The 13405-nt window shown below is 50.8% G+C and overlaps 1 long non-coding RNA gene across 1 annotated transcript; it reads right to left on the bottom strand.

Moving 5' to 3' along the window:
• Nucleotides 1-1905: 1905 nt before the first annotated feature.
• On the bottom strand, nt 1906-12699 carry LOC139233040 (uncharacterized). The gene is made up of 4 exons (XR_011588136.1): nt 12613-12699; nt 7427-7503; nt 7034-7088; nt 1906-4648 (listed from the first exon to the last, which is right to left on the bottom strand). It is a non-coding gene; the product is annotated as an uncharacterized lncRNA (long non-coding RNA).
• Nucleotides 12700-13405: the final 706 nt, after the last annotated feature.

The raw sequence follows: 13405 nt of genomic DNA on the forward strand, positions 1-13405 counted from the left end.
GTTGCAGGGTTCCATGTCATGGATCAAGTGGGTGACATCAAAAGCCAGCAGATAAAACCAGGACAATTGCTCTTTAGTGCGTGAGACTTTATCTTGTCTCAGCCCTTGTGATGGGCAGCAATCTGTGCAGTTGGCAATACGTCTGGTGCCCTGCTCCAGGCCTCGAGCACCACCCCCAGGTCTGATGCCCGAGCCACCCTGCCGTACCATATCAGAGAGGCCATTTCCCATTTAGCCCAGCCACGCGAGGTCTGACCGATGGCACCATTGGTGTTGGCTGGAGAGATAAACAAGGACTTAATGGACCTCGATTTCAAAATTCTCATCCTGGTTTCCAAAACCCTCCATGGCCCTCGCCCCTCCCTATCTCTGTAATCTCCTCCAGCCCCACAACCCCCCGAGATCTCTGCGCTCCTCTAATTCTGCCCTCCTGACCATCCCTGATTATAATCGCTCCACCATCGGTGGCCGTGCCTTCTGTTGCCTGGGCCCCAAGCTCTGGAACTCCCTCCCTAAACCTCTCCATCTCTCGACCTCTCTCTCCTCCTTCAACACACACCTTAAAACCTACCTCTTTGACCAAGCCTTTGGTTACTTGCATTAATCTCTACTTGTGTGGCTCTGTGTCAAACCTTTGTCGCCTAATACCCCTGTGAAGTGGCTTGGGACGTTCCACTACGTTAAAGGCGTTATATAAATGAAAGTTGTTGTTGTTATCTGATCAGCAGCCTGCTGGTACCTATTGGGGGCAAGAATTCCTCCGCTCGGTCATTTTAGCGACAACAAAAATAAAAGGGAATTTAATTCTAGACGCACACTGAACCTTCCGCTAAAATAAATCGAAGGAACAAATTCAAACCCAGCGCGTTTCCAAACAGACAAGTCTCTTGGGTAAGCACCGGGGGGGAAACGCTCCCTACCGCGGGAAAAGAGGAAATTAAATAAAGGAGGCCGGGAGGAGGAGATGAGAGATATTGGAGGTGATTTTAATGTAATGCAGCGGCCGGGAATCCCACCTCCCTGTATTCCACCTCCCGCCCCGCCCAATACTGTTCACTACGGACTTCAAACGGGGAGTAAAATCAGGCAGAAGGCAAAACCGTTTTCCCGATGGACGGATTAGGTTAAAATGATCCTAAAGCAACAGCGATTTGTAGTTCTACTCAGCTCTGCCCCCAACTCTCCTGTCCCCTTCAAGATTATGTTGCTGTGAAACTGATCACTACCGTTTAAAGATAACGAACCCAATTTGTGTTTTGGAGGAAATGTTCCTATGTTGCGTACTCCTACTCTGCAAAAAATAAAGTCAGCGTATTCATTTAGCACGGGGGGGGGGGAAATCACATGGTCGACGTATTTACATATCACGCAAAAGAAAAAGTACTTACACCGGAGTTCATGTTACAGCTCACAGTCCAGAGAACAGGAAGAGGGGAGGGGATGGGAACACCTTCACCACACGGACTGCAGCGGTTCAAGAAGGCGGCTCACCACCACCTTCTCGAGGGGCAATTAGGGATGGGCAATAAATGCCCGGCCTTGGCCAGCGACGCCCACATCCCAGTAACAATGGGGAACAAACCTCAGGGGGGGGGGATAGGTAAAAGCCATGACAAGAAGCAGCACAAGATTGCTAACAGAAGCACTCGGTGAGCTGTCGAGAGCAAAACGCTCACATTTTTCCCCATCGCGCACGCACGCACTCACGCGCGCACGTTGGTTTGGTCTGAGCAAATGCTCAGTACCGAACCTCAGTCGCCCACTAACCCTGCCTCTCCCTCCACTGAGGTGGAGAGACGGAGGTACAAGGAAACCTCACCTGGAGGGAAGGCGATGCCAGCGTTAGACCCCCCCCCCCACTTCCTCCGCGGTACGGACCTGATTTTGTCGCCCCCCCCCCCCCCACCACCTCACTGCTCGTTGCGGGACTATGGCTGCCCGCCCAGTTCGTCAGACGTGCTCCCAGCCGGAGACACCAGTCCGCAGGAAAAGCCTCCACGTCCCACACGAGCAACGCAAAGAACTTCCCAAGTTGCCCTTGCTTGTCTATTAGCAGACCTCCCATGGCACTGCGGAAACGTTGCCTTTCGATACCCTTGCCCGCTGTAGCTGTGGTTGAAAAGCTAGAATTCTCCCACTCCCCTTTCCCCACCCCCAAAACAAAATGTCCGCAGCCTCTGTCTCTCCCTGTTCTCTGACTTGGGAATTATTTCCGTGATAACAGACACAAAGCCTAGGCCGTAACTGCTTCACAACAAAATGTTCTTTTTTTTTTATACAGATTATTTATATATACACAAATTATATAGCACAAGTTACCTTGAAGTTAGCACTCGTCCTAACTTCTAAAAACGTGTTCTTTTCTTAAAAAAAACTTTACAGCGTGATATTTTTGACAGACATTTGGAAGTTTAAAGCATTGTTAGAAATATATTCTTGAACAGATTTGTCCCAAACAGACTACCACCTCCACGTTCCCCACCTCCGTGTCACACACACCATCCTGACTGGGAAATATATCGGCCGTTCCTTCATCGTCGCTGGGTCACAATCCTGGAACTCCCTCCCTAACAGCACTGTGGGAGCACCTTCACCACACGGACTGCAGCTGTTCAAGAAGGTGGCTCACATCCCCCCCAAAAATTTAATTCAAACATTCCAGCAAAGAAACCTCGGCTTGCAGACAATGCAACATCTCATTGTCACTCCTGCCTCTTTTTCTCTCTCTTGCCATCTGGGCCCTTTTCTGACCCATATGTTCTTGTAAGTGTACTTTTTTTGTAAAGTGATTACATTTGTGGAAGGGACGAGAGGGGAGGGAAAACTGGAGGTGGATTGAAGTCCCTCTTCCAGGACTTTCAGAAGCAATGGTCACACAAACAGACACAGGCTGAGAAACGTGCGCTTTTGGAGAAGGCAATTTTGTTTGCCGATCGCAGATCACAGAAGAAAAGGCAACTCACTTTCCCCCCCCCCCCCAACCCCCCCAACCCCCGGATTAGTTAAGAGACATTTCAACACCCTCCCCCTGTCCTCCCCAAAGAACGCCAATCAAACCGAGGGGGCTTTCGAAAACAGAAAAAGCTTCTCATTTAAAGGACAGCCAATCTCGGGAGAGGAGGGGAAGAGGGAGGAGATATTGTTGCGACTGTCAGCTGTGGCTCAGTGGGCAGGACTCTCGCCTCGGAGTCAGAAGGTTGTGGGTTCAAGTCCCACTCCAGAGGTACAAGGTCATAATCCAGGCTGACGTACTGAGGGAGCGCCGCACTGTCGGTTCTCCTTTTGCAATGTGAAGGGACAATGCTGGCTTGTCACTCGTCAATTGCTAACATTTAGTCTTTGGGCTCAGACACGGATGATGGTCACCTCTGCTGGCATTGTGACTGTGCCCACCCCATCCGGGAGGGAAGATGAGCGGGGAAAGAAAGGGAAGAGCCCATAGCTGAGCGAGAACTGAGCGAGTTCGTAAACGAACAAATCTGAAAAGAGCTTGAATAGACATCGAACAGTTTAAAACTGAGCCTCGAACGAGGGAGAGAGAGAGAGAGAAAGAGCCATAAGACCAGTGCCCGCAATGTTTGCTTTCTGCCAAAAGAGCGCGCCAGTGAGCTTAAATCATCCCAGGCAGAATCGGAGTCATGGTCAAACTCCTCAGCGATGTAGCACAGCTCGCTCGCTTCACTCCAAGACCTCTCCCCACAGCCTGCTCGGGATCAGAGGCCCGGGAGTGTTGTGCATTCGTCTAAACAGACCCAAACCGGCAGATGGTGGCAGTGGCATCACCCGGTTGAAGAGCCACGCAACTGGGGTCAACGATTTGCATAACACAAGAGGTCCAAATTTGGGGGGTTGGGGGGGAGGGGCACGACCTGGATTTACTTGGTGCTGATTGGTGGGATGTTTTTCCAGCTGGTTCAATCCCCCTCGCCTCCCCTGGGGCAGTTCAGGAGAAGAAAATAGCTGAGCTCCCCACCACCCCCCCCAGCAGAAAATCCAGTCATTCTCCTCCCACAACCTCCGCTTTGTACCAACACTCTTACACCGGGAGAGATCAGAGGAAACTCCAGGTAGTTCAAGGGAATGTTTTGCTTTTTGGAGAGGTGGGGGGGGGGGGGAGCGGTTTTGTTATTGAAGAACCACACAAAAAAAACAACCCCGACTAATTTCATGTACGAATATGCGACAGCAGACATGTGTTCTTTTACAACAAAAAAAATACAAGAATCAGTTATCGGATGAACAAAATAAAAGGCAATATTATATACTCTCACAAGACACCGAACTCCAGACTTTAAAGGCGAGAGGAAAAAATGGATCCTTGATTCAGTGTTAGTCTAAAAAGTGACATGTCCCACACAGACGTAAAGACGGTGACTTCTCATTGGCAAAGGTTTCGAGTGACACGCCACACCTTTATGACGCGCTCACTCTCTCTCTCTCACTCTCTCTTTAAGCCACTGACCAAAGCTCGCGCGCTCTGTGTGGGGGGGGGTTCTCTGTTTTTTTCCCCCTCACCGCCCCCGCCCTCTTCCCCCCTCTCGCAGTTCCACTTTAACAAAAATGATCATCATCATCTTTCTCGTCCTTCAGGCCCTTCAGCCGCAGGCGGGCAAAGTCTTCGAACACAATGTCATCGTCTTGGCAGAAACTGGAGGAAGAGAAAAAAAAAAAAACACACACACACACGAGAGATTAAAATCGTCACACGTCCTCGAGGGTCTGGGCGCTGGGAATTAGGGTTGCCAGCCCTCCTGGATTGGACTGGAGTCACTGCTGCGAACAACAACATGGGAACACCACCACCTCCACGTTCCCCTCCCAGTCACACACCATCCCCACTGGGAAATATATCGGCCGTTCCTTCATCGTCGCTGGGTCACAATCCTGGAACTCCCTCCCGAACAGCACTGTGGGAGCACCTTCACCACACGGACTGCAGCGGTTCAAGGCAGCGGCTCACCACCACCTTCTCGAGGGGCAGTTAGGGGGATGGGCAATAAATGCCGGCCTTGGCCAGCGACGCCCACATCCCAGGTACAAATATATAAAACTTAGGGTTGCCAACCCTCCTGGATTGCCCCGGAATCTCCAGGAATTGGAGATTAATCCCGGGACACTGCTGCGAGCAACACCCGGGCGTTTAAAAAAAAGAGCGGGTTTTTTCCCTTCATTTTCTTCAAACAGTTCTGTTAATTAGTTATCAAAATAATTTGAAAAGTTTAATTATCCAAGGAGCGTGCGTTTTCCAATTGGCCACAGGAAGGCGGGGCGTCATGATGACTGTCGTGTCAGGTGACCAATGGTGGGGGGGGGAATGTCATGTGATTGAACCTCCAGGAATACATCCAACCAGAGTTGGCAACCCGACAGCAACCCCCGCAAGAAAAATTATGTGGCTCATTAACAAACAAATTGTGCATTTTTCATTTTCTTCAAATACTTTCAATTAGTTCTAAAGATATTGGAGATGGGGCAAAACAGGCTGGTGCACCAACAGTCAAGTTAAGTCCGACTGGGCAACAAAGAGTCGGATCCCCGTCCAATTAGGGCGAGATGGAGGATGGGCCAACGGCGGTTGTGTGGGGGCTGGGCAGGTGGTCATGTGTTGTAACCGTTAACGTAGCAAAATGTCCCCAGGCACTTCACAGGAGGGTTATCAGACAAAATGTGACACCATGCCACATAACGAGATATTCGGGCAGGTGACCAAATGCTTGGTCAAAGAGGTCGGTTTTAAGGAGCATCTTAAAGGAGGAGAGAGGTGGAGAGGTTTAGGGAGGGAGTTCCAGAGCTTAGGGCCCCAATGGTGGAGCAATTAAAATCAGGGGATGCGCGAGAGGCCAGAATTGGATGAGGGCAGTAATCTGGGAGGGTTGTAGGGGCTGGAGGGGGTTACAGAGATAGGGAGGGGTGTCGGGGCAGGAGGAGGTTACAGAGATAGGGAGGGTGTAGGGGCTAGGGGAGGTTACAGAGATAGGGAGGGTGTAGGGGCAGGAGGAGGTTACAGATATAGGGAGGGGTGTAGGGGCTGGAGGTGGTTACAGAGATAGGGAGGGGTGTAGGGGCTGGAGGTGGTTACAGAGATAGGGAGGGGTGTAGGGGCTGGAGGTGGTTACAGAGATAGGGAGGGGTGTAGGGCTGGAGGTGGTTACAGAGATAGGGAGGGGTGTAGGGCTGGAGGAGATTACAGAGATAGGGAGGGGTGTAGGGCTGGAGGTGGTTACAGAGATAGGGAGGGGTGTAGGGCTGGAGGAGGTTACAGAGATAGGGAGGGGTGTAGGGGCTGGAGGTGGTTACAGAGATAGGGAGGGGTGTAGGGCTGGAGGGAGTTACAAAGATAGGGAGGGGTGTAGGGGCAGGAGGAGGTTACAGAGATAGGGAGGGGTGTAGGGGCTGGAGGGGGTTACAGATATAGGGAGGGGTCTAGCGGCTGGAGGGGGTTACAGAGATAGGGAGGGGTGTAGGTGCTGGGGGAGGTTACAGAGATAGGGAGGGGTGTAGGGCTGGAGGAAGTTACAGGGATAGGGAGGGGTGTAGGGGCTGGAGGAGATTACAGAGATAGGGAGGGGTGTAGGTGCTGGGGGAGGTTACAGAGATAGGGAGGGGTGTAGGTGCTGGAGGGGGTTACAGAGATAGGGAGGGGTGTCGGGCTGGAGGGGGTTACAGAGATAGGGAGGGGTGTAGGGGCTGGAGGGGGTTACAGAGATAGGGAGGGGTGTAGGGCTGGAGGAAGTTACAGAGATAGGGAGGGGTGTAGGGCTGGAGGAAGTTACAGAGATAGGGAGGGGTGTAGGTGCTGGAGGGGGTTACAGAGATAGGGAGGGGTGTAGGTGCTGGAGGGGGTTACAGAGATAGGGAGGGGTGTCGGGCTGGAGGGGGTTACAGAGATAGGGAGGGGTGTAGGGGCTGGAGGAAGATACAGGGATAGGGAGGCAGTGGAGGGACTTGAATTTAGCATTTAGCTACGGTAATGGTCTGACAATAGGGGCAGGCTGGTATCATGGGGAGATTCTAGAAAGAAAACTCAACTTACTTGGTGTCAAACTCGATCAGGTTGGTGTCAACTGGAGCTTCGGACTCGGGGAGAACTGGAGGACAGAAACAAGGCAAAAGTGAAACACTTGCCTCGCGTTTCAGCTTGGATACGCCCCCCTTCCATCATGCCCCTCCCCCCCTCAACCACCACAAACATTTCTGGTTCTTGCGTCTGTCGGAAATGGCCTCTCTCCTGTTCTATCGGAGATAACCCTGATCTTCAGACACTTGGCCTTTGGCCTTCGGGCAATCGCATTCAAATCCCAGCCCAGGCTGACGAGATGACTGAGGGGTGACTGCCTCCCTCCACCACTCTCCCGATAGATAACTGCACCGCGGCTAGAAGCCACAGGTCGGTAGCCAGGTCAAGGGTCAAAGGTGATGGCCTTACCTGACTGTGGCCTGGAAACGGGCTGTTCGATGGGTTTGGGGTGCATCAGCACAAAGGGCAATTCCACCGATACGTCCCTGGAACGAGAGCAAAGTAGGGAAGTCAGCTGAACATATTACCCAGAATTCACAGCAACAGGCCACTCGGCCCCCCCGCTCCGTGCCGGGGTTTATGTCCCACCGCTCCGTGCCGGGGTTTATGTCCCACCGCTCCGTGCCGGGGTTTATGTCCCACCGCTCCGTGCCGGGGTTTATGTCCCACCGCTCCGTGCCGGGGTTTATGTCCCACCGCTCCGTGCCGGGGTTTATGTCCCACCGCTCCGTGCCGGGGTTTATGTCCCACCGCTCCGTGCCGGGGTTTATGCTCCACACCAGCCCCCTCCCACCCCTCTCCATCTCACCCCATCACCATCTCCTTCTATTCCCTTCTCCCCCATGTGTTTATCCAGCCTCCCCTTAAATACATCGATACTATTCGCCTCAACCCCTCCCTGTGGCAACGAGTTCCACATTCTCACCCCTCTCTGGGTAAAGAAGTTTCTCCTGAATTCCCCATTGGGTTTATTGGTGACTGTCTGATATTGATGGCCCCTAGTTATGCTCTTCCTCACGAGTGGAAACATCTTCGATGCAACTATCCTATCCAACCCGGTCATCATTTTACAGACCTCGATCAGGTCTCCCCTCAGCCCTCTCTTTCCGAGGGATAAGAGACCCAGGCTGTTCAGTCTTTAACAAATGTAGTCTCATTGGAAACGACAGATTAACTACCCGGTAGAGTCTGCATTCATTCCCCAAATGGCACAGAGGATCATAGGAATTGCTGGATGAGAAAGGACCAAGATCCATCGAGTTTGCCTCTACCATGCTGGCAGTCGCATGGTACAATGCTAACGGAGCTGTCAACGAATCACAGCAATCAATCTCGAGCAATGAGTACAACAGACCCAGACATGGGGTGAGTGTAATGTATGCCCCTGCGAGCATGTTCCCAGGTTTGTGGAGCTGTGGCACTGTGATTGGCTTAGCCAGTCACGTGATGTTCACAAGCCTCAATAAAACCCCAGTTAATTGAGTTCAAGTTCTCCACGATGGTGTGTGCAATTATGAACCTGATAGAAACATAGAAAATAGGTGCAGGAGTGGGCCATTCGGCCCTTCGAGCCTGCACCACCATTCGATAAGATCATGGCTGATCATTCTCTCAGTACCCATTTCCTACTTTCCATACCCCTCGATTCCCTTAGCCGTAAGGGCCATATCTAACTCCCTCTTGAATATATCCAATGAACTGGCATCAACAACTCTCCACGACAGGGAATTCCACGGGTTAACAACTCTCTGAGTGAAGAAGTTTCTCCTCATCTCAGTCCTAAATGGCCTACCCCTCATCCTAAGACTGTGTCCCCTGGTTCTGGACTTCCCCAACATCGGGAACAATCTACCCGCATCTAACCTGTCCCGTCCCGTATGTTTCTATGAGATCCCCTCTCATCCTTCTAAACTCCAATGTATAAAGGCCCAGTCGATCCAGTCTCTCCTCATATGTCAGTCCAGCCATCCCAGGAATCAGTCTGGTGAACCTTCGCTGCACTCCCTCAATAGCAAGAACGTCCTTCCTCAGATTAGGAGACCAAAATTGAACACAATATTCCAGGTGAGGCCTCACCAAGGCCCTGTGCAACTGCAGTAAGACTTCCCTGCTCCTATACTCAAATCCCCTAGCTATGAAGGCTATTTTCCTTCTTCACTGCCTGTTGTACCTGCATGCCAACCTTCAATGACTGATGAACCATGACACCCAGGTCTCGTTGCACCTCCCCTTTTCCTAATCTGCCACCATTCAGATAATATTCTGTCTTCACGTTTTTGCCCCCAAAGTGGATAACCTCACATTTATCCACACTATACTGCATCTGCCATGCATTTGCCCACTCACCTAACCTGTCTAAGTCACCCTGCAGCCTCTTAGCGTCCCCCTCACAGCTCACACCGCCATCCAGTTTAGTGTCATCTGCAAACTTGGAGATATTACACTCAATTCCTTCATCCAAATCATTAATGTATATTGTAAAGAGCTGGGGTCCCAGCAATGAGCCCTGCGGCACCCCACTAGTCACTGCCTGCCATTCTGAAAAGGACCCTTTTATCCCGACTCTCTGCTTCCTGTCTGCCAACCAGTTCTCTATCCACTTCAGTACATTACCCCCAATACCATGCGCTTTGATTTTGCACACCAATCTCGTGTGGGACCTTGTCAAAAGCCTTTTGAAAGTCCAAATACACCACATCCACTGGTTCTCTCTTGTCCACTCTGCTAGTTACATCCTCAAAAAATTCCAAAAGATTTGTCAAGCATGATTTCCCTTTCATAAATCCATGCTGACTTGGACCGATCCTGTCACTGCTTTCCAAATGCGCTGCCATTTCATCTTTAATAATTGATTCCAACATTTTCCCCACTACTGATGTCAGGCTAACCGGTCTATAATTACCCGTTTTCTCTCTCCCTCCCTTTTTAAAAAGTGGTGTTACATTAGCTAACCTTCAGTCCATAGGAACTGATCCAGAGTCGATAGACTGTTGGAAAATGATCACCAATGCATCCACTATTTCTAGGGCCACTTCCTTAAGTACTCTGGGATGCAGACTATCAGGCCCCGGGGATTTATCGGCCTTCAATCCCATCAATTTCCCTAACACAATTTCCCACCTAATAAGGATATCCTTCAGTTCCTCCTTCTCACTAGACGCACTGTCACTTTGTACTTTCGGAAGGTTATTTGTGTCTTCCTTTGTGAAGGCAGAACCAAAGTATTTGTTCAACTGGTCTACCATTTCTTTGTTCCCCATTATAAATTCACCTGAATCTGACTGCAAGGGACCTACGTTTGTCTTCACTAATCTTTTTCTCTTCACATATCTATAGAAGTTTTTGCAGTCAGTTTTTATGTTCCCAGCAAGCTTACTCTCATACTCTATTTTCCCCCTCTTAATTAAACCCTTTGTCCTCCTCTGCTGAATTCTAAATTTCTCCCAGTCCTCATGTCTGCTGCTTTTTCTGGTCAATTTATATGCCTCTTCCTTGGATTTAACACTATCCTTAATTTTCCCTTGTTAGCCACAGTTGAGCCACCTTCCCCATTTTATTTTTATTCCAGACAGGGATGTACAATGCTGAAGTTCATCCATGTGATCTATAAATGTTTGCCATTGCCTATCCACCGTCAACCCTTTAAGTATCATTTGCCAGTCTATTCTAGCCAATTCATGCCTCAAACCATCGAAGTTACCTTTCCTTAAGTTCAGGACCCTAGTTTCTGAATTAACTGTGTCACTCTCCATCCTAATAAAGAATTCTACCATATTATGGTCACTCTTCCTCAAGGGGTCACGCACAACAAGATTGCTAATTAGTCCCTTCTCGTTACACATCACCCAGTCTAGGATGGCCAGCTCCCTGGTTGGTTCCTCGACATATTGGTCTAGAAAACCATCCCTAATACACTCCAGGAAATCCTCCTCCACCGCATTGCTACCAGTTTGGTTAGCCCTGTCAATATGTAGATAAAAGTCACTCATGATAACTGCTGTACCTTTATTGCACGCATCCCTAATTTCTTGTTTGATGCTGTCCCCAACCTTACTACTACTGTTTGGTGGTCCGTACACAACTCCCACTAGCGTTTTCTGCCCCTTGGTATTCCGTAGCTCCACCCATACCGATTCCACATCATCCAAGCTCATGTCCTTTCTTACAATTGCATTAATTTCCTCTTTAATCAGCAATGCCACCCCGCCTCCTATTCCTTTCTGTCTATCCTTCCTAAATGTTGAATACCCCTGGATGTTGAGTTCCCAGCCTTGGCCACCCTGTAGTCATGTCTCCGTGATGCCAATTACATCACACCCATTAACTACTATCTACGCAGTTAATTCATCCACCTTATTCCGAATACTTCTTGCATTGAGGCACAGAGCATTCAGGCTTGTCTTTCTAACACACTTTGCCCCTTTAGGATTTTGCTGTAATGTATTGCCTTGGGTTTCTCTGCCCTCCACTTTTACTTTTCTTCTTTCTATCTTTTGCTTCTGCCCCCATTCTACTTCCCTCTGTCTCCCTACATAGGTTCCCATCACTGAAAACATTTTCAGAGTGCCATCTGTTCCCATTTGCAACACTCCCAACCCTACAAGGATCCCTAGGATACAAATGACTGTGTTATTAGAGTCAGGTTCAGTTTGATTGTTAAACCTTTGCTAATAAACCAGCTAGCCGGCAGGGACACGATGGGTCGTGTTGTAATTTTCTATGATTCATAGGAAATGTGTTGCTATGAATTCTTAAGTAAAGAACCCATGAAGCAAATACACAACAGTGAGGAAGACCCCGTGCAGGAGAGGTTTGGAAACCAGAGGCCCAAACTCACCTGTTCCTCCAAACTCACCTGTTCCACACATAGAAGGGGCATTGTCCAACTTGATAATATTGTGGGGAGACTGCACCATGAGCACACGGGGGGGTAAAATGGAGTCACAACGATCACCTACCCCCATGTCACGTTTGACCTGAAACTTCACTAAAACGAACTGAACGGTCCAAGGTCAATTTCCCAACGTCCCAAATCCCAGTTGGGGCCGTGGGGTTAAAGAAGGAAAGACTGTCACGAGGAGTGTGGAAGAAAAAGAAAAATGGGGAAAGGAAAAAAGGGGAAAAGGAAAGGGGTAAAAGTGAAAAAAAATGTCTCTAATGGTAACCTGGACAACTAGAGCCTGTAGATTTTGTTTTTAAAAAAAATCAATTTTTCCCCTCGGTCTGTGTCTATTGATACAGTGACTTCAGAGTCTTTCATTAAAATTCAGCACAGCCCAGTACCTGAACGCAAGCAGCGATCCCACTTGCTGATCCCGCCCTCCGATCCCGTTCCAATCCCGCCCTCAGATCCCGTTCCAATCCCGCCCTCAGATCCTGTTCCAATCCCGCCCTCAGATCCCGTTCCAATCCCGCCCTCAGATTCCGTTCCAATCCCGCCCTCAGATCCCGTTCCAATCCCGCCCTCAGATCCCGTTCCAATCCCGCCCTCAGATCCCTGAGCTGATCCTTTCGGGTTTACGTCACTGAACAGAAGCCAACGTTGATGAAACCAGGGGGGGGAATTTGGTGATCTTCACAATGCTGTCACATACCCGCCTCGTGATACCACCAACTTCACCTTCACCCGGTACGAAACCAGGATTCCCAAAACCTCCTTGTTGGCACCTTCCTTCACTCTGTAACACAAACACCAAACATTCAGGACCAGCTGGAGTCTCCAGATAACAACATAACTGGACATATAATCGAGGGGGGGGCGTGAGAGAGAGAGAGGGGGGGTGGGTGGGTGACAGAGAGGGGTGGATGAGAGAGAGGGGTGGATGAGAGAGAGGGGGGTGGGTGAGAGAGAGGGGGGTGGGTGAGAGAGAGGGGGGTGGGTGAGAGAGAGGGGTGGGTGAGAGAGAGGGGGGTGGGTGAGAGAGAGGGGTGGGTGAGAGAGAGGGGGGTGGGTGAGAGAGAGGGGGGGTGGGTGAGAGAGAGGGGTGGATGAGAGAGAGGGGGGTGGGTGAGAGAGAGGGGGGTGGGTGAGAGAGAGGGGGGTGGGTGGGTGGGTGAGAGAGGGGGGGGTGGGTGAGAGAGAGGGGTGGGTGAGAGAGGGGGGGGTGGGTGAGAGGGGGGGGGTGAGAGAGAGGGGGGAGGGGGGGTGGTGAGAGAGAGGGGGTGGAGAGAGAGAGGGGGTGGGTGAGGAGGGGGGGGTGGAGAGGGGGTGGGTGAGAGAGGGGGGTGGGGTGAGAGAGAGGGGGGGGGGGTGAGAGAGAGGGGGGGTGGGTGAGAGAGGGGGGTGGGAGAGAGGGGGGTGGGTGAGAGAGAGGGGGGGGGTGGGGGGGGTGAGAGAGGGGGGGGGTGGGTGTGAGAGAGGGGGGAGGTGGGTGGTGTGTTGGGTAG

This window comes from Pristiophorus japonicus, chromosome 20 (assembly GCF_044704955.1).
Source record: "Pristiophorus japonicus isolate sPriJap1 chromosome 20, sPriJap1.hap1, whole genome shotgun sequence".
NCBI lineage: Eukaryota > Metazoa > Chordata > Chondrichthyes > Pristiophoridae > Pristiophorus > Pristiophorus japonicus.